Genomic DNA, 23,397 nt, shown 5'->3' with positions numbered 1-23,397 from the left:
GGTAGAGAAAGTGGTGCCATTTAAAGTAGAAGTGACTAAGGCTGAATGTGGCCCTCAAGCCAAAAACTATGAGTCAACTTTCCAGGGTCTAGCATTGGGTGTTGCCACCCAACACACTTGCAGGCATTCCCCTCCACAGGACCCCCACCCACTGCCCTATCTTCGAATAATCAAATGATCAACCTTATCAGCAGAAATGAGGCTACCCAATATTAGGTGGGGTGGGTGTGTTAACTTCTCTGGGCCTCCCAGTGCTGTGTTTACTTTATTCATTTTTCTTTTTACCACTGCTGCCAAAATTGGTAGGGTCTTGGCGTTCCAGATAAAAAATTCTTGGAAGGGTGCATCAAACCCCTGGGCTGGGGTCTAGCACCCCCTGTTTTAGATTAATAATAATGACACACACACGTATAAAATACACATATGTATTAATTCTCTTGGATGAGCCTTGGGGTTTTTTCCTATATCTTTGAGGCCCATGGAGGAAATGAAGAGAAGTGCATTTTGGTGATAACAGCTATCTCTCTGTGATGCTTGAAATTTTGGCTGTGTGGCCTGTGAACTGCCCGACTCTGTTCATCACTGCAAATTCTTCCTTTTTTTAGATACAAGAAATTAGACTCTACCTCCACTCTCCATAAACAGCAGCAGAGCCAAAGGGCTGACCCACAAAATTAAGAGCCACATTGTGCCATATTAAAGCTACACCGTTGTGTAGCTTGCAGGAATTTCAGGTTAAATATGGAAAAACACTTGTGGAAGAATCATGCTGAATTATAGGGCCTAATTAGTGGGAAAGCCATGATCAGGTATCCAGGTGTCTTTTTCATCTGTTAAGATCAGCTGTGGGGAGGAGGCTGAGCAAAAAATTTATTTCCAGGGCTGTGGCACAGTGATGGGTGAGGGCTAGGCAGAGCTGATGCTTAGACTGGTCTATCACCCTCTATTCAGTAGCTATTGAAATTATAGTAGCGGCTATTCAGTAGTTATTAAAATTATAGTAATGGAGGATGTTAAGTTTTCTAGAGCAGTAAACTACAATTACCAGTCCTAACCTTGCTGGTTGTCACTGTGGAAAAAAAATGAAACATGTTCCCTTTTTCAAGCAGGGTTTTCAGAGCAATTCTTCGGTGATATTTGATCTCATTTGTTTGTGAGGGTGACATGAGTCAGATTCTACCAGGTATTGCAAAGAAATTAGGTTTTGCAGCACCACCCTAATCAACACTACTCAAAAGATCGCCCATTGAGTTCAATGGAACTTCTTCTCATGAAAGTAGATACAGGATTGCAGCCTTAAGACACATTTGGCCACTTATGAATTATATTTTCTACTCACTGCCATGCCACAGAGGTTATAACGTTGGTTATATTTATGCTCCTATTCTTCCATTCTATAAGTAGTTCAGGGAAATTCCTGCGCCTGGCAAAAAAAAAAAGTTATCCTCAAAACAACCATGTAAGATATGCTAAAGTGAGGGAAAGTAACTGACACATGGTTGAGTTTCATAGCTAAGCAGAGATTTGAAATTGTCTCCTTGATCTTTCTCCAACACAGTATCCGCAGTCATAAAAGGCAGTGGTTGGCATGAACAAGAACATATGGCAACAGCTTTATAGAGGTTAGCCAATCACCCAGTTTCATGCCTCTGAAAGTGATAAAACAACTCAATAATGGTTAACGATACTCTATATTAAATACCCTGATTACCAACCTTTCATTCAGCCAGTTTGCACAGCTGGCTATCCTGGGATAATTACCTCTGAACTTACTTAAACCTCCGTATTTTCAAAGCAAGAATGAGATGCTGAATTGATAATATTAACTTTATTATCTTTCATCATAGGGTAAGTGAACCCATAGTTCATGGATGAATTGTTTCTTTTGGGTGTGGGTAGTAGTCAGGACAAAGATGAGTGCTTCCTTGTCAGAAACAACCTTTTATTTATGATGGTTTAAGAAACTGAATTATGCACTCCAGATTAAAACGGACTTTCTTAAACATAAGTACTGTAGATTTTCATGGAATATGATTTCCAGTAAAAAAAATGCATGTGATCACAGCCAGATGTCACTAAGGACATAATTTAAAGGTTAACAATATTGTAGGGATAAAGGTAAAAGGTAAAGGACCCCTGGACAGTTAAGTCCAGTCAAAGGCGACTATGGGGTTGTGGCGCTCATCTCACTTTCAGCCAGCCTTTGTCCACAGACAGCTTTCCGGGTCATGTGGCCAGCATGACTTCTGGCACAACAAAACACCGTGACAGAAGCCAGAGTGCACGGAAATGCCGTTTACCTTCCCACCGGAGCGGTCCCTATTTACCTACTTGCATTGGTGTGCTTTCGAACTGCTAGGTTGGCAGGAGCTGGGACTGAGCAACAGGAGCTCACCCCGTTGCAGGGATTCGAACCGCCAACCTCCCGATAAGAGGCTTGGTGGTTTAGACCACAGCGCCACCTGCATCCCATTGTAGGGATAATACTAGCAAGAACATCTACATTAGCAACAGTTCCCATCCAAGTAAATTTTATTGGGAATAAAGGAAGGTTAGATTCTCTGTATCTTCCAGCCATCCATAATGAATATAGTACTGCTGAATCTAGCTCCCCAGCTAATCATCTACAATAAGAGCTGAGAACACAGCAGACTTCACTTTTACAGGTGAAAAGATGGGGCTGAATACCTGGGTAATTCTCTGCATCGCTTGGTTAGTCACTGATGCTGAATATGTTTAATTATGTTTCAGGGAGTTTATTGGAGTTTTTGGTTTATTTCAAATGATAAATAAAACAGATGTTAAGAGAGTAGGCTGAGATTTTTGCCTCCCCACCTGAAACACCTCAATAGTGTAGCAATACTGAGAACATGCGACTATTAGGTGTTTATTTAGATCTAGCTGATTTCTCAGTGGTTTTCCCAGTAGTGATGTATGGAAGTGAGAGCTGGACCATAAAGAAGGCTGATCGCTGAAGAATTGATGCTTTTGAATTATGGTGCTGGAGGAGACTCTTGAGAGTCCCATGGACTGCAAGAAGATCAAACCTATCCATTCTTCAGGAAATCAGTCCTGAGTGCTCACTGGAAGGACAGATCGTGAAGCTGAGGCTCCAGTACTTTGGCCACCTCATGAGAAGAGAAGACTCCCCGGAAAAGACCCTGATGTTTGGAAAGATTGAGGGCACAAGGAGAAGGGGACGAGAGAGGACGAGATGGTTGGACAGTGTTCTCGAAGCTACTAACATGAGTTTGACCAAACTGCGGGAGGCAGTGGAAGACAGGAGTGCCTGGCGTGCTCTGGTCCATGGAGTCACGAAGAGTCAGACACGACTAAACAACAACAGCTGATTTCTCAGTGCTGTGTAAGGCAGAAGTCACACAGACCTTTGCTAGAAGGCTATCATCAAGGTGGCAGCGAATTAAGGAGCACTGTGTTGAGAAGGTTGTGCTGGGTCTTCAACAGGATTCTAGAGGAAGAACTGGCGACAGAGAAAGGCAAAGACACAAAAGTGAGCAAGAGCAACAAAGGGTAAGCTTGAGGTTTAAGAGAAGGAAGGCGTTTGTGAAGATAGGAGTGAAGAGATGCTGTCAGAGATGAAGGAGAGCATTAAAAAAGAGGATTAGAAGAGCAGGAACCTTGAAGTTGACACAGGCGATAGGTATGGTGGTTGCAGCTGTTGAAGATGGTTTAGCAGAGGCATGCTGGAATGAAGTGGGCAGTGCGCTGCGGGGGCCTTTGAGAATATAAACATGAATACTATACGCTTTGCCTCTGTTCTGAATACAAGTTGCTGGCAACCAGAAGAGGGGAGAGTGCTCTTGTGCTCAGGACGTGTTTGGGAGTTTCCCAAAGGGATCTGGGAGGCCACTGTGAGAACAAGATGCTGGTCCAGATGGGTTGTTGACCTGATCCAGCAGACTCTTCTTATCTTCTCATATTAAACCTGATACAGTTACTACCACAAACATTTCAGAGCATCTTTGGTCACTTTGAAAGCATATGGTATCAGGTGTGCGTGCAGGAGCCAGGCCCTGTGACCAATAGGACTTTGCAGGACTGGGGCCTTCCTAAGTTTGTTCTGAAGAGGCAAGGCACAGCCTCACAGGTGAGGCCGATTGGTAACTCACAGCACTTGGTGGCAAGAGCTGGGAAGGGATATAAGGGCAGCATTTCCCTTCGGCTCTTTGCCACAGCAACACGCTTCCTGCCTTGCTGCGTTTGGCTTCTTGCTTCCTGATCGTTGAACCTTGGCTTCTTGACTTCTAGCTTCTTGATCCTTGGACCCCTGACTTCGAGACTCCTTGCTTCCTGACCCTCGGACCCTTGGCTTCTTGACTCCCGGCTCTCTGACCCTCCGACTCTTGGCTTCCTGACTCCTGGCTTCTGGACCCCCATTCCTGCTCCCACCCCACCATCTTGCCCCCGGTCCTGACGTCCCCAGCCGGGACTTCGATCGCCTGTGAACCGGACCATGACATATGGCTCCCCCCCCCAAATCCTGGAAACTGTACCCCTTACAAAGCTACAAATATCAGTACCCGTATCAAGCTACAGTTCCCTGGACTCTTTGGAGGGAGGCCATGTGCATTAAATTGTTTGCCATATCATGTTTAGTCATGCAGCTCTCTTAGAGTCTCCTAACTGTTAGATTAAAAGAAGGTGGCCCACAATTTACATTAAAGCAAGTCTTGTCTGGTGACAAGATATTTCTCCCTTCAAGGATTGAGTGGCATGCATTGTTTTGGTAAGCATTCCATAGCAGATGGTGATTATGATAAGGATAAATATAAATCTGGCATATTTCAAAATACAAAATGGCATGCTGGGCCAAAAGAAGTATGTAGTGATGGCTGGAACATAATGAGTGATGAGTTGTCTACAGGCTTCTATAACTGACATTCTTTTCAAGCAACAATAAGTACCATAAGCAAGCATAATTCTTGCAAAGGAGGGGTCTCACCATGTGAACATATCCTTTCATAACTTCTAAGATTGACTGCTGTTGGGTGCCCCATGTAGGGCTCCTGCTCATAAAGACAACTTGGATCTACAGTTGGTTCAATATGAATCTGGGTACTGAGGGCAAAAGCATTATTATTATTATTATTATTATTATTATTATTATTATTATTATTATTATTACTTTGCAGCAAGCATACTTTTGCAGCAAGCATTCCAGGATGAATTCAGAGGACTCATGCTTCCTTTCACAGCCTGGGTCTATTTATAGTTTGATTATAAAAGTACCTCTATACCATTCTCTCGCAAAACGCCAGGGCACCGTGTAACAACGTAAAAACATGTAAAAGCAAATTGAAGCCATTGTTAAAATAGTTGAGACTGCTTTTGCATGCATGAGCCCCCTTGGTAGCTATTCTGGGTTGTGGTGGGGGTTTTTTGGACCAAGTAATTTCAGGTTTGGAGGTAACAACATTGTCTTCCGTGAGGACCAGGATCTTGATCATAGTTGCCTCAAAGTCCTGGAGCATTCTCCCCAAAGAGATGTGAGGTTGCTCCTTCCCCATGGACTTCCATAAAAGTTGTAAAAGGTATCTGTTTCAGAAGGCATGTGGCTACTGACTCTAGAATTTGTTGTGTTCATGTTTGTTTGTTGGTTCTGGTGGCTTATGCTTTTCTAACGTATCATTTAAACAGTGATTGAATATGTATTTGTGGCATGCATTATACTTACTGACCATCATCTTGAGCGCAGGAAACATGTTCTAACAATAATTTAACAAACGGGCTGGATTTCAATATTTCTGCTTTCCTACTTCTATTTATTTATGCAAAGTGCTCTTTTCTGAAGTGTCCTTCAGCACAAGCTGTCTTGAAAGCTATAGAGAGTGAGCAGTGCTTGGTGCATTGTACTTGATTCATTTGTAGTTTCTAGTGCGATACTTGTGTTTCCTTTTTGTTAGGCAATGCCTTGAGCTGAAGTAAATGTTGTACAGTGGTACCTCGGGTTACAGACCCTTCAGGTTACAGACTCTGCTAACCCAGAAATAGTATCTCGGGTTAAGAACTTTGCTTCAGAATGAGAACAGAAATCGTGCAGCTGTGGCGCAGTGGCAGCGGGAGGCCCCATTAGCTAAAGTGGTGCTTCAGGTTAAGAACAGTTTCAGGTTAAGAACGGACCTCCAGAACGAATTAAGTTCTTAACCTGAGGTACCACTGTATTTGGATAAATGGGAGAAAATGATTAAGTAAGGTGGGGTTGAGAAGAGAAAGAAACTGAGGTGGAATCTGCCTGCCTACTTGCTTTTAATTTAAAAATGGATAAAACACAGAGTGCATAATTAGAACTCTTCTAGCCTTATCCTAAAATTTGCCCACAAAGTTTAGGATGGAGCGGACTCAACAACAGTTATAACATGCAGAGGGGCCATAGTTCAGTGACAGAGGACATGCTTTTCCTCCAGAAAGCTCCATATTCCATTTATGATATCTCCTGTTAGAAGGATTAGATAGCAAGTGGTGAGAAAGACTTCTGCCTGAGAGAGCTGCTGAGAGCTACTACCAGTCAGAATAGACAATAAGGTTTTGAGAGAATTCCTACGAAAATAGAAACAGAAGCAGAAATCGACAATGTTTGCTTATTCTTTCTATGTCTGCAATGGAAATCAATCCAGGGATACAATTGACATTTGCTGCTATGGTTGCTTTTAATTTGCAAATGATATGTAATTAATTATACCCAGCTCATTGGCTTGGCTTTGCACTGAAATGAATGGGGTGGAATAACATAATGGTAACCATAGTTTACACGATTAATTATACAAGCCACATAATTTTGCTCTAGCAGACAGTGAGAAAAACTGCAGTAGAATGAAAACAGGGCTCCGTTTGGCAAATACAGGACAGAATTGAAGATGATACCTGTACTATTAGAAATCCCTAGTAGACAAGACAAATGGACAAATAGGTGACCTGGTAAAAAACAACTTCCTATGTTCCTCTTGAGCTTCTCTGTCTTGTCAGTGCTGCTCTCCAATAACTTTTGATCTTTAAGAGTCAGCAGAAGCTCTTTGCATTGAGTGTGTGGACCAGTAATCTCTGTCCACCAGACGGATAATCATCACACATACGGCACTTGTTGCAGAAGGAAAGATTGGCCCCACCTTTTCTTTTGGAGTCATATCCGCATTTCAGGTTCTGTCTTGACAGCGTTAGCTTTACATATAGGCTTTTAAAAGAGTGTCAGGAAAGTTTAAAAAATACCCTTCATTAATAGGTGGGCTAGAATTGTGATGCCTATATCCCACATATCTTCCCCTCTGGGCAGTCAAGCTATAATAATTGTATGGCATTTTCTGAGTTGAACAGAACATTCTGTCCTGCAGTTTAATGCTGGGGCTCTCTTTTCTTGAAGTTTAAGTCTTGTGAAGGACTTAATTCCTTCCTCACTGGCACGTTCATTCTGTGGTTTTCCTCATATGCTGAAGACTCACCTCTTTAACCTGGTCACGAACACCCGAAATGTGTGTTTTTAGGACCCACTCTATTCTTTCGACTTCCGTACAGTGGTACCTCAGGTTACATACACTTCAGGTTATATACGCTTCAGATTACAGACTCCTCTAACCCAGAAATAGTGCTTCAGGTTAAGAACTTTGCTTCAGGATGAGAACAGAAATCGTGCTCCAGCGGCACGGCGGCAGCAGGAGGCCCCATTAGCTAAAGTGGTGCTTCAGGTTAAGAACAGTTTCAGGTTAAGAACGGACCTCCGGAATGAATTAAGTACTTAACCCAAGGTACCACTGTATTGTATTTTTCACATTGCTATAACCAGCCCTGAGATCTTATGGTGAAGAGAGGGTGAGAAATCTAATAAACAGCAACAACGTTATAGTGGTACTTTGAAGTCGAACAGAATCCGTTCCGGAAGTCCATTTGAATTCCAAAATGTTCAGAAGCCAAGGTGCGTCTTCCAATTGGCTGCAGGAGCTTCTTGCAGCCAATTGGAAGCTGCGGAAGCCCCATTGGACGTTTGGATTCCAAAAACAGTTTGCAAAGCGGAACACTCACTTCTGGGTTTGCAGCGTTCGGGAGCCAAAACATTCAACTCGCAAGGCGTTCAGGATCCAAGGTCTGACTGCATTATTAACAACAATAACCAGTGGTTAACTGAGTCTAGGCACCATAAGATAAACAACTTAGGTAACCTTTACATTAAATGGCGTTCTTAGGCACAGTAGATGCCTGCTGCGCTGCATCTTCCAACTTCCAACTTGTATAGTATTGGCTGACCTGTATTGTACTTCTTTTTATTCTTTACAGCAGGGAAGTGAAACTTGTGGCCTTCCAGGTGTCTTGGCACCACAACTCCCATCAGCAACAGCCAGCGTGGCCAATGATCAGGGATTATTGAAATTATAGCCTGGCATCTACTGAAGGGCACACCAGTTCCCCACTTCTTTTTAAATCTGTTACTAAAGCTGGGCCAAGGCTTTGCCAGAGTAATTGCCTTATTTCATCCCACTGGTAGACAATTTGCTTATTCGCCTACGTTGTGCTTTTCTTTTTCTCCTCCAGGGAAAATACCACTTTTTTTTTTTTTGGAGGGGAGGGATTATTTTGCACAAGGAAATGGTATTGTAGGGGAGTGTTAAATACATCACCTTCCTGTATACTGCTGCTTCAGTCAAAGCTGCTTTGATTGAAAAAAAGAAAAAGAAAAATGAGACCTGACCACTTGGTCCTTATCGTTTGCTCCAGAGCAATGCAATTTGATCTGTTTTAAACTGCAATATTCAGTGGTACCTAGAATAATTCCAAGATTATTATTTTTCTTAGGGCAGATGCTGTTGGCCCAGCTCCACTGGTTAATTGAAGGCAACTTGGCCAGCTGCATCAAAAGCATTTAAGGCTGCAGTGGAGTTCTATTGGTAAATTCATAATGACGCAGAGCCCTTAAGTGCTACGATGCCACAAATAAGCAGAATCTTAAATGCTTCTAATTTAGTTGACCTTAGTTGGTCAGCTGCTTTCCTGCCAATTGTTACAGCTTAAAGAAAGAAAATAGGCTGGCCCCATAGAAAACAATACAGTGCTTGGTATATTGCTTTGCTTCCAAGCAGTGCCATTTGGAACTAGGCATTCAGCTGCTGTAAAAGGTGTGTATGACAACATGGATCCTGACATTATAGAAAGAGAGAACTTCTGATTTAGTTGGCTTTGAGGTTTTTAAAGAATGTCCCTTGCTGCTCAAATTGATGGCAATTAGAAAATGGATGCAGTAGATACAGAAAGCTATAAAAGCTGCACTTAAGCAAATAGAAATTACAGGTGGCGTCTACAGCTGGGATGGGTAGCAGTATTCTGAAGATACATTAAAGTGGGTCAAATAATAGAGAATGGTTAAAAGCCCTAAATCTAATACTGTGTCCTATTGTTTTTCATATGTCTAAGGGGGAGAGTCCTTGAATAGCTTGTTTCTCCATGAAACATTTAGTCCGTCATAAGAGATGCACGTTTCATTCTCATTTTCTCAATTAATAAACGCAGCTGAACAGAGAAGTGTTCCTCTTCTCTTCTTTTGATCACCATAAATGAATGTTTAATGTCTCATAAGAGTAGGACAGGTGAGAGGAGCACCTCCATTTTATGTGATGTTCATTTCCTAACAAACATTTAAAAATAAATCTCTGTGTGAATTATCCCTGTCATACCCCAGTTAAATTACCTTTTGCTCCATTCACAGAAAGAGAGTGGCATTCATGGAAGAGGTCCTTCCCCTCACAAAAGGATCCCTTCCATGAAATCAAGTTGGAGCAAGAGCCTGAGATCTAAGCTATTGTCTGTATGGGATCGTAAATTCCACCGTAAGACTTCTATGGCTTCTGTTTTCATCCGCTGGGCTATGGAGTTTGGCTGATGGTTGCAACTGGATGACTATCCTTCCTTTGTCTGATCCTGACTCTTTCCTTGGTAAAAGGGGTGCTTTTGTCCTCTCCCATTGTCTTGCTGCTGATGGTGTTTGGGATTTAAGCCCCTGTTTGAGGGAAAGCCATGAGAGCTTGTGACTGCAAACATCCATTGCTGTCCTCTTCACTACTAGGCTGTGGAGTCTTACGGATTGTGTGGTCTAATTCTGGCTATATGCCTGATTTGTGGATGGAACTACAGTCTGGGTAAAGGTAAAGGTAAAGGTACCCCTGCCCGTACGGGCCAGTTGTGTCCGACTCTAGGGTTGTGCGCCCATCTCACTTAAGAGGCTGGGAGCCAGCGCTGTCCGAAGGCACTTCCGGGTCACGTGGCCAGCGTGACGAAGCTGCTCTGGCGAGCCAGCACCAGCGCAGCGCACAGAAACGCCGTTTACCTTCCCGCTATAAAGTGGTACCTATTTATCTACTTGCACTTAGGGGTGCTTTCGAACTGCTAGGTGGGCAGGAGCTGGGACCAAGCAACGGGAGCTCATCCCGTCGAGGGGATTCAAACCGCCGACCATATGATCGGCAAGTCCTAGGCACTGAGGTTTTACCCACAGCGCCACCCGCGTCCCTTACAGTCTGTATAGGGAGGTTTTATTGAGGCATTTGAGCCATTGTTGTGTGTTGATGGGTGCCTTCCATGCAGGTGGTGACATCGGTGTGCACTGTTTTGATTGACGGGTAGCAGCCAAGTTGCCTGGGATACTGTCAGAGAGTTGCTTTAAGAAGTGAGAGATGACATAACTGGTCTTGTGCTTTCTATTTTATTTCTTGCTGTATTTAGGATTGTAACTATGCTTCACTAACATCCTGGTATAGTGACTGTCAACTTAGCCAAATTTTACGATTCGTCTGCCAACCTCTCAGAATCCCAATCTCCCCCTTTTTTCTAGTTTCTGCCAAATTATCACACGTATAACTAAAACATAAAGTTCTATGTTTATAAGAATAGAATCTTAGAATTGAGTGTTGAAAGGGACATTCAATCTACCCCCTTGCAATGCATAGGCACCCTTGGTTTAAACTGGGTAGAAGTCTAGTACTGTAATGTTCTCATGAATGAAAGAATGTGGGTTTGTGAATAATGTACTGTTTCATTGGTTTAGTTTTATTGATTTGCCTTGATCCTTGGAAGTTCACAGCGGCACAATTTTTAAGCTGCTTACAGAACAAAATATAGGCCTACTTATAGTGACTTTCTTGTCCATTCAGGGAGGGGTGAGAATAGAAAAGGTATGGATGTCAAAGCTTCAGTCCAGCCTGTTTAACCAGCTCTATTTGTCTGCTGCAAGATCATCCTAATTTCACATCTCCTGATAATATATCACATCATATACTGGTTTGGAATTAGATGCTTAGTTTCATACAGCATAGCAGGAAAGGGTTGCAGAGGTGGCCTTTTCATTGGAATTAATATTGTGTTGGCTATTCTATGCTGGCTTGATTCCCAAGCCTTATCCTAGATGTTGTCTAAGTTACTATGGTTGCTGGTGGCACACAAAAAATAACACACACTGTTCATTTCCCAGCAGCCTAGTGAGTGTGTGGAAGCTTGTTACTTAGCTTCATATAATGAAAGAGTTCTGGGATAAGCAACAGTCAGGCTCTAGGAGCCAGATCATGAGTTTATCTTCTGGTGTAGGAAAAAGGTCTGATAGTAATTTTGAATGTAAGCTATTATTTGCCCGTGTTCACCAGTCTTAAACATCATATGTTATTGTACATCATAATGTAATTGTAATTACTCTGGCATTCATTCTCTCTCGTAACTCCTGTCTACAAGTTAAAAATGATATTATTTTGGCAGTTTCATTTTATTTGTTATAATTTATATGCTCATACGCAGCCAAATCTGTAAGTCTATGCAAATGGATTTATATTTTTTGAACTTAAAAAATCAATAAAAAAGCAAATTTTTAAAAAATATCTGATGGTTGCCTGTTGTGATCCTGTGGCACTGGCGAAAAGCAATATAACTCAAGGTGAACAGCATAGGCTCCCTCACAGGAGGCAGTTGTTGGGAGAGCACAGGTGAGATTAAACTTGTGGGCAACCTGCTCTTTAACAGTTTGGGGGGCATGGAAAAGAGTCCATTTATCACAAAAACATTATTTTTCCACTAGAAATAAGAACTGTGATGCTTATTATTGCAAATAAAAAAAAATCTCACACACACATTCTGAGTTAGGTTTATAAATATTATGTAGTATTCTGAGCATGCTGCGATCAGTACATCACTCAATGTACTTCAGTGCTTTCTGTTTGGAGTCTAAACCTCAGTGTATGGATTTATGGAAGACGTTATCTTGATTTTTTGTTGCTGTGGAAACTAGTAATATACACTCAAGATGTCCCTGACTGTACCCCTTGATAATTCACATGCAGGATCGTGTTTGACCTTATTCAGGTTAAAATCTCAAAAAAAAAAAAAAAAAAGTTGTCATGAAATGTGACTCTACCTCTGAAGGGCTTTGAAGTTCATGAGGTTTCTTGATACGAGAAAGTATTCAAATGTGTTGCTCTAGGGTCAGTGGGAGGGTGGGCGTATGTCTGTATCCCAAAGTCTCAGGAAAGTAGTGCCAACTCGATGGGGCCCTGGTCCCTTCGCCACCCATAAAATATGTTGGTAATACATCTGTAGCCACAGTGCTATTTTTCTTGGAAAAGGGGTGCCAGAACTCACAACAAACACCTACCTTGTTCTTTTATTGTGGCAAAGGAGCCCAGCAGCTGAAAGGTGCCAGAACTGAATTCCAGTAAGTTCCAGATTTTTTTGGGGGGGGACTTGCATGGAGCTGAGGTGCTGCTCCCCCCTTTACTGCAATCAGGGCCATTGTGCCCCAAGGCACCTGAGCCCCAAAGTTCCCAGGAGAACAATAAATCACACTGACACAGAATATTTGGTTTATGGGTTCAAATAGGCCACAACTTGATTGGTTACAGATGTGAGTGGTTTGGCTTAGGCACTGTGGTGAAGCCAGGCTATATCTTGAATCCTGCCCATCTGTAGGGAGTCCACGTAAGGGTAAACCACCAATGGGGGTGCCCTATAACTTATGTCAGATAGTGACGCCCCGAGGGGTCCCCTTAGGGGCTGTGACATGGCCCCAGCCCACACCCAGGCCATGGGTCAGGATTCACTCCCTGGATCCCTGGACTGAGGAGGGGCAGGTGAGGCAACAACCCCCCTCCAACCAAACGAAGGCTTAACCAATGCCTAACCTCACAAAAATTTCTACTAGGTAGGCGAAAACCCAAATGGCCATTGCCAGTTTGCCAAGTAGGAAAAATTCCTACCCGGCTGCAACAACATGGTGACCGACAACTGCCATAGAAAGGTCATATCAGAGCATAGCTGTCAACTTTTCCCTTTTCTTGCTAGGAATCCTATTCGGAATAAGGGAATTTCCCTTAAAAAACGGAAAACGTTGACAGCTATGTATCAGAGCAAAGCATGAAAAAGAGGGTGGGTGGGTTGGGTGATCTGATGAAGAGGCAAGGAGGAGAGAGCCAGCTGGCCGGGCCGAGTTTAAATGGCCCGCTGCCATACTCACTCTGCCGGCTGATAGGCTGGGGCTGCCTCAAAACGCCGCTAACGCAGCTGGCGATGACGTAGGGGTGAGGTAGCATACCCCCCCCCACGGAAGAAGACTTTGAGGCTCGGCTGCCTGTGTGCAACGCCGCCCTCCCATATAGAGTAGAGCGGATTTCCTTTTAAAAGTCTTGCTGCGCCATTCAAGTCCAAATCCCTTCCTCTATCTCTCTGCATAATGCTGTCTGAAGCAGGTCTCTTCACCCTGCTGTATGACAGAGCCAGCCCTGATTCCAGCTAAGCTCAGTCTAGTCTTGGTTTGGATGCATCAGGGCTGCTACCATCCTGTATGTGACTGTGTTCTACAGGAGATGGGATGGACGCATTCAAACTTGTCAATGAAATACCAAGCCCAGGTGTGTGTGTGTATTTTTGATAGAGGATAACATTCTGCCTACTGTGAGTGTGGTTTATCTTATACACAAAGTTGATTTTTGTATTTAGTGTATTTTTTAAAAAAACTTCTGTGTGGTTTTAATATTTGCATCAAAGGAATTTTTAAAAGGAAAGAAACGGGGCTTTGGAACTGGATATTAATTATAACTATCTACATTGATCCACAAACTGAATTTCAACAGAGTCAAGGTTACATCAAGCTCCATATTGCCCTCAAAAGAACCCTCTTATTCTGCTTAGGTTGACTCTTAAGCAATACTATCCTTGTTGGGAGGAAGCCCCACCCCTCCCCACATCCCGCCTTTTCCCATGAAGCCTTTGGTGCAGCCCCTTCCTTCCCACACCTCCCTATAACTCATCCTAAGCATGTGCACATGAAGCAACCATATATTACAGGGGTGAGGAGCCTCAGACCTGGGGGTCAAATACGGCCTTTCTGTCTGGCCCTCTGAGCTCTTCCCAAGCCACAGCCTTTTGGCCCTCTAGTGTTTTTACCTGGCTGGAAGGTGTCCTTGAATTCTTGCCATATTGCTTCCTTGTTTACTCCCCCCCCCCCGCCGCCGCCCTCACTTCTTCCTCTGTTACTTCCCTTGTTGAATTTTATATTGGTTAGGTCCTATATAAAATTCTATTATATATATATATATATATATATATATATATATATATATACACATACATACACACACACACACACACACATACATACACACACACACACACACACACACACACACACACAAACAGTGGTACCTCGCAAGACGAATGCCTCGCAAGATGGAAAACTCGCAAAACGAAAGGGTTTTTGGTTTTTTGAGTTGCTTCGCAAGACGATTTTCCCTATGGGCTTGCTTCGCAAGACGGAAACGTCTTGCAAGTTTGTTTCCTTTTTCTTAAAACCGTTAATACAGTTGCGACTTGACTTCGAGGAGCAACTCATAGCACGCGGTGTGGTAGCTTTTTTGAGGTTTTTGAAGACTTTGGTGATTTTTGAAGCTTTTCCAAAACTTTTCCGACACCGTGCTTCGCAAGACGAAAAAACTCGCGGAATGAATTAATTTCGTCCTGCGAGGCACCACTGTATATATATATATGAATGAATGATAGATAGAAAGCAGTTACTGTTTTGGAGTAAAATTTTTGAAAGTATCCCTGCCTTAGAGGTTCAGGAGGACAACCAACATTCTTTTTTCTTCTTTTTATTCTCCCAAGAATTCACTCCAATGGCTCATTATTTCAGCTTAGCAGATGGGGACACTGAGGTGAACAGCAATTTCGCCAAGGTCGGCCAACAAGAAAGTACCAGGCTGAGAAGGAATTTGAATCTAAGTTTCAGTCCTGGGCCTTTGGCAAAGCGCTTATGCATTTATCTATTTTGGCAGACCTATCAGTGTTTTGTTTGTGATGCCTTTATTTATGCTCCCTCCACAACATTTTGACTTCTCATTTACCCACATGCTGAACCCTGGAAAAGTTTCTCTCCCTTCATTTCTCCCCCTTCATTTTAACTAAGTCAAAACCCTCCTCACAGAACAGGAAGGAAGATGTTAAATGAATAAATTCAACCATGAATACGTTCCCATAAATAACTACTGCAAGATTGAGAAAAGAGATATGTGTGAGAAAAGCTGCTGTGAAAATAATAGCTAACTCCAGACTCCAAGGAATACTGAGAGCTTCCTTAGAAAATATATATATAAATGCAATGCGTTTCTCTGCCAGACTTATTTAAAAAACCCTCCAACCCTCTCAAGTTTATTCCTAACCTCTTATAGGAGGGGGATGAAAATATCCAGCAGGTGGCAATATATTAACACACTGTGTTTTTTGTATTATTTCAGAACTTTGGTTGAAGAATATTCAGGATCAGACTTAAAAAAATTAGGCTTATTGATGCAAAAGGATGTTGATTATTTTGTATCAGATTTTTAAAAATAAACTTTATTACCAAAGTGTTTTAGAGCAATTTAACTCGCAGCTTGAAACTAGTGCTTGTACAGCGGTACCTTGGTTCCTGAACAGCTTAGTTGCTGAACAAATCGGCTCCTGAACACCGCAAACCCGGAAGTAAGTGTTCCGGTTTGCGAACATTTTTCAGAAGCCGAACGTCCAATGTGGCTTCCGCTTGAATGCAGGAAGCTCCTGCAGCCAATCGGAATCCGTGCCTTGGTTTTCAAACGGTTTTGGGAGTCGAACGGGCTCTTGGAACACATTAAGTTTGAGAACCAAGGTACCACTGTACTTGGATTTAAGTAGATTTAGTCTAAGTAAACTATAATTGACTTTAAAATTCCATGTTCTGGTTTTTGAAGTGGGCTATAAAGGACTGGACAAAAAAGGACTGGCATTCATACTGTGTTCTTTATTTCACTTCAAATTTGTTTGGACTAGACTTTGGATACTGCATATTTTCAGATGCCACATAGTAAATTTATGGCATTTCTTTTACATATAAAATATAACTATCAAGTTCTTTGGGAAGTATTGTCAAATATGTGGAAATTAAAATTGGGTGACTAAACCCAATATGTATCAGTCACCTAGCTCGGTATTCTTTTGCTAATCCCCTAAATCACTTCTGACATATTTGTGACTTCGTTTCCACTGTGGCTTGACATTGATAACAATGAGCATGGATGCTGCCTCTCTAGACATTCTCTGCTGCATCTGAATTATTCTCAACCTTGCAAAAGTGATGTATCAGATTGTTTGGGAGTCTTATTGACTGTCTAGCCAGGTGTTTAATGCTGCTGGTGCACTTGGCAGGGGGAACTGATAGGAAGCAAAAGAAGTAAAGTCTCAAAATAGTATTGAAAAATGTTAAAACCCTTGCTTAAAGTTCTGAGACTTTGCTTATTCTTCTTCGTGAAAAAATGAAATGCTCAGCGCAAGTGGTAAGGTCAGGTAGCCTGCTGTCTTTTCAGTTAATAACTCCACTGGACTACTCACAAGTGAAATTCAGATCTATCCCAAAGTATTAGGAGTATATAATATGGGGAATGGATTAATTGACTGTGAATATGCTGCAGCACAAGCTAGAAAATTGCAGATTCAAGTTTTTCCTTCCCTAACAACATGAAATTGGAAAGAGAAGCAGATATGGGGGGTGAAAGGAGTAATCAGACTTTCTTATATCAAAGTTCAACATTTTAAATGAAAACTGGAAATCTTGAGTATTATGGTTCATTGGCCGAGGGCAGACTGCCCTTTCCCCATGGATGCCCAAGGCAAGTGGATTGACCACAAGGAAGGTAATGAAGAGAGAGAGTTTGGATTTGATATCCAGCTTTATCACTACCCGAAGGAGTCTCAAAGTGGCTAACATTCTCCTTTCCCTTCCTCCCCCACAACAACAAACACTCTGTGAGGTGAGTGGGGCTGAGAGACTTTAAAGAAGTGTGACTGGCCCAAGGTCACCCAGCAACTGCATGTGGAGGAGTGGAGACGCGAACCCAGTTCCCCAGATTGCGAGTCTATCGCTCTTAACCACTACACCACACTGGCTCTCCACACCACACTGGCTCTCCAGTGAAGATATAGATATGAAGATAAAGACATATGAGGCAAGATACTTGAATATATAGCAGTAAATATTTATTTGTGAAAAGGCATGCTTAGGATATGATAATATACAAGCCATCAATATTTTCAATACCATTTTGTTGCCTCTGTTTTGTGAGGAGAAAATCATAATAGACTCAAGTGATCTGTGGGCATACAAATCGAGTCAGTGGTTGCACCATGTGTGGAACTACAGACCCTCCAGCAGGGGTAGCACACATGGGGTCCTCCATATGTTTTTTAAACTACTCTCCCATCATTCCTACCATTTTATTGATATGAGTGGTATGCACATTTATACATAATATAAATAATGAGTTCTCATAAGGATGATTCTTTAAAACATGAGGCCACTGTAATACTGAAACTTCATTCCTTCTGATGACAGTATAAATATATACATTGACTACAAACAATAAAAATCTGACTGACAGGCTGACATAAATATATGAAGAAGGGAGGGTGAAACATGAATGTAAGATAATTGATCCTGACTGAAAACTGAAAGTATTGTCTCTTAGCTGCGTGTATATATTTTCTAGCCGTGCCACTATGCAAGTAAGCATCCTTTTATGCTGTCTTCATATGAAAAACAGAACAAAGTCTTGGGAGGACAGAGAGAAAAGGTTCTAAGCAAATATAAATTGGTTCAAGGTTGAACTCCAGAACGAACCTGGGGAAGCAAGGGGCCAAGTGTGCTAATTTCTAAAGTTGTACTTCAATGCAAAATGGAACAAAAGCTTGAAAGGCAAGCAAGGGCTAAGTGTTAGAGGATCAAGTGAAGGACTTGTGCTTTGTTCCTATGGCGATATGACCTATCCCAAGGTAAGATGTTTTAACTATTGCAGAGTTTAAAGTGCTACACTGAGCTTGTTAGGCTACCGTGTTGTGGAAAGCTGCTTTATGGAGTGAACATAAGGACATACGACAAGGCCTCCTGGAACAGACCAAAGGCCCACCACAGTCCAGGATCCTGTTCTCACAGTGGCCAGCCAGATCCCTGTGCGAAAGCAGGCAAGCAGGACACTGGAGGGAGATTTAGGGGAGCGCAACCAGTTCTCACTGGGCACTGAGTCAAGAGGACACTGCGAGGTACACCATTACAATGACAAACAATGGAAGTTGAGAGGTGATCGTGGTCTGCTGAATTTTGGCATCGCACAGGGCACTGCTGGAATTTGAAAGCCCAAAGTCCACAACAACACCCTCCCTACTTGTGCTGCCCAGCAAGTGGTATTTAGAGGCATACTGGTTTTGCCTGCTGATTGTACATAGCCATCACAGCGAGTAGCAATTGGTAGCATTATCTTCCATAAGTGTCATTTTAGAGGGATAGATGAGCACTAAGCCTGTAAATATACCCCCCCCCCCAATTACTCTTCAGTGGCTCAAAATGGGCAGGTGGGGCACCAGTGATATCATAACCACCATGGGCCCATGAGATTCAGGCAAGCCGCATCCCATACAGTCACAATTATAACAGATGCTCTAGAATGGATAGGAGCAAATCACATTTTCCCATTGGCAAAACATTGCAGTTCAAGTGTTGGGAATATGCTGTTTTCCCTGTTATCAAAAAATGCTGCCTGGAGAAAAGACTTTTGTTTTTCAAAATTGAAAAACCTATTATCCGGAAAGGCCTTTAGGTGCAAGTTGGCTGCTGAAGGTGTTATGTCGCTGCTCATCTTTTTTGATGCTACAGATCAACACTTGCTGCTCTCCTGGAACTTGCTGATATCTGTTGACCCCCAAAGTGCTTGGAAGCAGGCAGGTGGGCTGTAGATAACATCAGGTTGGGCTAATCTCCGGAGAGCTGTGTTGCTGCATGGACAGAAGGTTTTGAGGACTGAATGTTTATGTAACTTGGCTCAAGTTCCAACTGCTGCAACAGTCCACTAGGACCTAGCAACTAGGAAATCCCATTTGGATTGAAGGGAGCTAGTGCAAGACAGTTAATCTCTTATATCCCTCTGGGACACCTATCTGTTTCAAGGGGGTATTCAGAGGAGAAATTTGAGGTGCATTTGTTATGGCCAGAGGGCCTGGGATTTTTAGAAATTAGAACCTGGGTGCAGAATATGCTTAATAGAGTTTATTGTTTCGATTCCTCCCTCATATATAGCCCACAAAAAGACTCCCGTACTTCCTTCTAGAATTATCCTTCCCACCTCTAGCACAGACTACGGTAGCTAGCTTCTGACTCTGAAGTACAGGTTTGGATCAATGAATGGCTCTGTCACAAACATTGCGGTGATGCTGATTGTGCCCACTGCTGATGTGGTAATTGCTATTGATGTGCTAATTGGTACACAACGTTTAGAAGGCATCTGAAAGCAGCCCTGTATTGGGAAGTTTTTAATGTTTGGCATTTTTATATGTACCGTAAGCAGCCCAGAGTGCCTGGGGAAACCCAGCCAGGTGGGCGGGGTATAAATAATAAAATTGTTATTATTATTATTACTGGCTTTCTTACCTTTTGAGAAGCACAGGGTTACAACACTGCTTTCTGTTCAGTTGTTGCACAGGATGTGACAGCCTGTTGTTTAGAAAAGTCGTCCATAGGAATAAATCAGAGATTATTTTTATCACACCCTTAGTTGTGTATTATTTCCGATTCCTTGCAAAGCAACTCTGCATGGCAACCGCTGCATGGTGGCCTTTGAAAACCACTCCTTTTCTTTGGGAAATGTATCTGTGCTGAGCATTTAATTTGGAGTGACCTTCTTGCCATGCAAGAAAGCCTAGTGTGGAACCCTAACCCTTCAAGCCCTTCAAAAGCAACTGCCTGCCACAGCTTCTCTGTTTTGATCTTTACTGGATTTCAATAAAACTGATGTAGGGTTTCCACTAGGCGTAAGGTAAAAGAGTCGGTTTCTATGGAAATCCATTCAGCACTATTATATTCCCTAACTACTGCTTTGTGGAACGTTTTGCAGAAATTTGAATAACTCTTAATTTAATAGCATTCGGGTTAAAAAATGAAGTGTTTCTGACTGCCATGCAGCTGCTATGGACTTCATGTTACCCAGTTAATAGCCTGTTTTCTTTCAGTGTAATTTAACAGCAGGATCAAGAGAACTGGAACATGGGAGAGGGAAGAGAGTTTAAGGCTTTTTAAATAGTTTACTGTTGTATTTGAATGAGCCCTTCGTTGGTGCATCCATCTCAAACCAGTTTACTCTGGGGAAAGAGGGAAGTGCATATTATTCATTTCAAATCCTAAGGCATTCATGGCAAGAAATATCAATGCCAACTTTTCCACGAAAATGCATTTGTCTCTAACCTCTCTCTTGGTTTATGTGAAAGGGATGAACAGCATATTGTTACTGCAGTTTTTAAATTTACTTTTTGCATATGGTGCTTTGTAGTTGGGATGGGCAATTGTCCTCCTGTTCACACCTAAATGAGTCAGTGCTTTGCATGTCTTCCAAGCAAATGCTTACCAAGCCTCAAAGGGACCCTTCAGAAGTGTCTTCTGCTCCCTCCAAGACAAAGAAACTTAACCCAGGTGCGGGGGGGGGGGGACGGGACGCCAAAGACAATGGGCACTTACCTAATTCTCTGGTTACAGATAGGTAGCCGTGTTGGTCTGCCATAGTCAAAATAAAAAAAATTCCTTCCAGTAGCACCTTAAAGACCAACTAAGGTAGTTCTTGGTATGAGCTTTCGTGTGCATGCACACTTCTTCAGATACGTATCTGAAGAAGTGTGCATGCACACGAAAGCTCATACCAAGAACTAACTTAGTTGGTCTTTAAGGTGCTACTGGAAGGAATTTTTTTATTTTGACTAATTCTCTGGATCACCTTTTCCTGTCAGATAATGGCTTACCCCAATCCTGCTCACAAATATTCAAGGAGGGGTATTCAAAAGTACATGGTCAAGAAACCCTATTTAAAAGTCAGGCTATCTATTCCTTATAAGGGTTCAGTTCATTGGCCTTCAGCCTTCTGTGGTGCAGATGTCAACAAGGAACAGAATGTGACTGATGGCCACAGGTGCTGGTGAATTTCCAGCTGTGAACACATATTGGAACAGAAAGATTCTGGAAAATGTTTCTTGGTGTGCCACCAGCACTGCAGTTTTTATACTGAGGCTTACCTAAAAAAATAGGGCCTTAAGGTAAAGTCCAGGGGTTTTCATTTATGTGCCGCAGCATGACACTGTCACATCAAGTACCCAAAGGACTTAGACCATACATAATTCAGACCACAGCTGAATGTGTTTCTCAAGGATGATACACAATGAAGTTGCCTGTAAATAAATGGGACAAACTGGAGAGCATGTTATTCATTGGCAAGCTGTGTTGTCTGGCCTGACTTGGATATTCCACATTAAAATTAGTTTTCTGATGTGGCTGCACCCTTGTAAAAATTGATTTATTGTATTTCAGAGGTTTTTACAGTGTATTTTGTCTGTGGCCTCTCATTCTGCAGGGTGAATTTATAGCAGGGTGGGTTTAATTTATAACTGCTGCTATAGGAGGAATTCCAAACGGATGCCTAAGCAAGCCGTGCTTATTGGGGGTCAAAAAGGACTTCTCTCACCTCACCCCCTTCCTGCTTTCTTTCCGAAATCAAAGAGCTCCACGAGTTAAATGTTTGGTTTTGTTGACGTTTTTTACTTATCCCACTATACTTAGAGGAGACATGCAAATCAGTTGTGCAGCTCACCTCACCTCTTTGATCCACTGCTTGTTCTAGGTATGTGAGGGTGTTTCATCAAACTCACTGGGTTTCTGGGATGCAGGTTCAGTCACACTTAGCTCAGTCTGCTGTTGCCTTGCCTGCTGCAAGGGGGTGAGATTTGCTAGCGACTGCTGGTCTGTAACAAGTAGAAGCACAAATTGCTCCTTCTGCAGGTGGCCAGTGGAGAGGTACACACACACACACACACACACACACACACACACCCCTACACCTCAGAATTTGACCAACAAAGGCATGAAACATCAACTCTTGAGGGCATGATGATTATTACTCGTGTGCAATTGCCATCCATTGCTTGTTCCTCCTCTTCCTCTTCCGGTCCACCTCCCCACCCAGACTGACCTGATAGTGCACAGCCACCAATAAAAGCACAGCATCCAGCTGCCCCACTGGGAGGAAAAGGCACAATGCACAGGTCTCCCAAAATCACAATTGCAACATTTGTGGGGCTTTGAGGAAAATATCTGGAATATGAACCCTGTTAGCCTATAGCTGTTGCTTTATGGGTGGGTGGAGAATGGTTAGAAAAGTGTTATGTACTGAAGTTCTCACCCTGGGCCAGCAGGGGGATACGGTAGATAGTTTTCACTCAGGTCCACATAGGCAAATAAGGGATTGAAAGTGATGTTCAGTGATTGGATAGTTATAGAAAGTGGTTACTGTTGCGTTCTAGTGGAGCTCTATATAAGCAGGCTGGCTGAACCCTTCAGCTCAGTTCTGTTCTGGCCTGTGAATAAACAAGAGCTGTTTGAAGAATCGCTGTGTCGTCTGATATGTTCACCCACAACGTAACAAAAAGGAAGTCCCGATAGCCTATTTTCTTGCTATCTTAACAACAACAACAACAACAACAACAACAACAAAGATGCTCGGCTTAGGAAAGATGAGAGTTGTCCCCCCCCCCCCCGTTCTTTATAAAAACTTGATAAGGTAAAGCAAAACAAGAGCAGCCGACAAAATGTTCTTTTGTGGTTCTGCGCTGCAATGATTCATTTTATTTCCACTGACTATACTGTCTGTTTGGGTACACACAAATTAATGCCTCATTTGGGAGCACTTGCCTCCTGACAGCTGAGAGAGAGAGAGAGAGAGAGAGAGAGAGAGAGAGAGAAGAATATGCTCACAAGTGTTAGGACCTGAAATATGAGGAATGTGCAGGAACAATAAATGTCTGCAGATGCTGATAGCTCCTCTGGAGCATGTT

At 42.6% G+C, this 23,397-nt stretch overlaps 1 protein-coding gene across 2 annotated transcripts in view; it reads left to right on the top strand.

Moving 5' to 3' along the window:
- CALCR (calcitonin receptor) overlaps nucleotides 1-23,397 on the top strand; it is a 151,973-nt gene that overhangs the window by 5,670 nt on the left and 122,906 nt on the right. The window lies entirely within an intron of this gene.

Source organism: Podarcis liolepis, assembly GCF_965112155.1.
Source record: "Podarcis liolepis genome assembly, chromosome: 12".
Lineage (NCBI taxonomy): Eukaryota > Metazoa > Chordata > Lepidosauria > Squamata > Lacertidae > Podarcis > Podarcis liolepis.
Note: the sequence above shows the minus strand (reverse complement) of the source record. Positions and strands in the feature narration are given on the sequence as shown.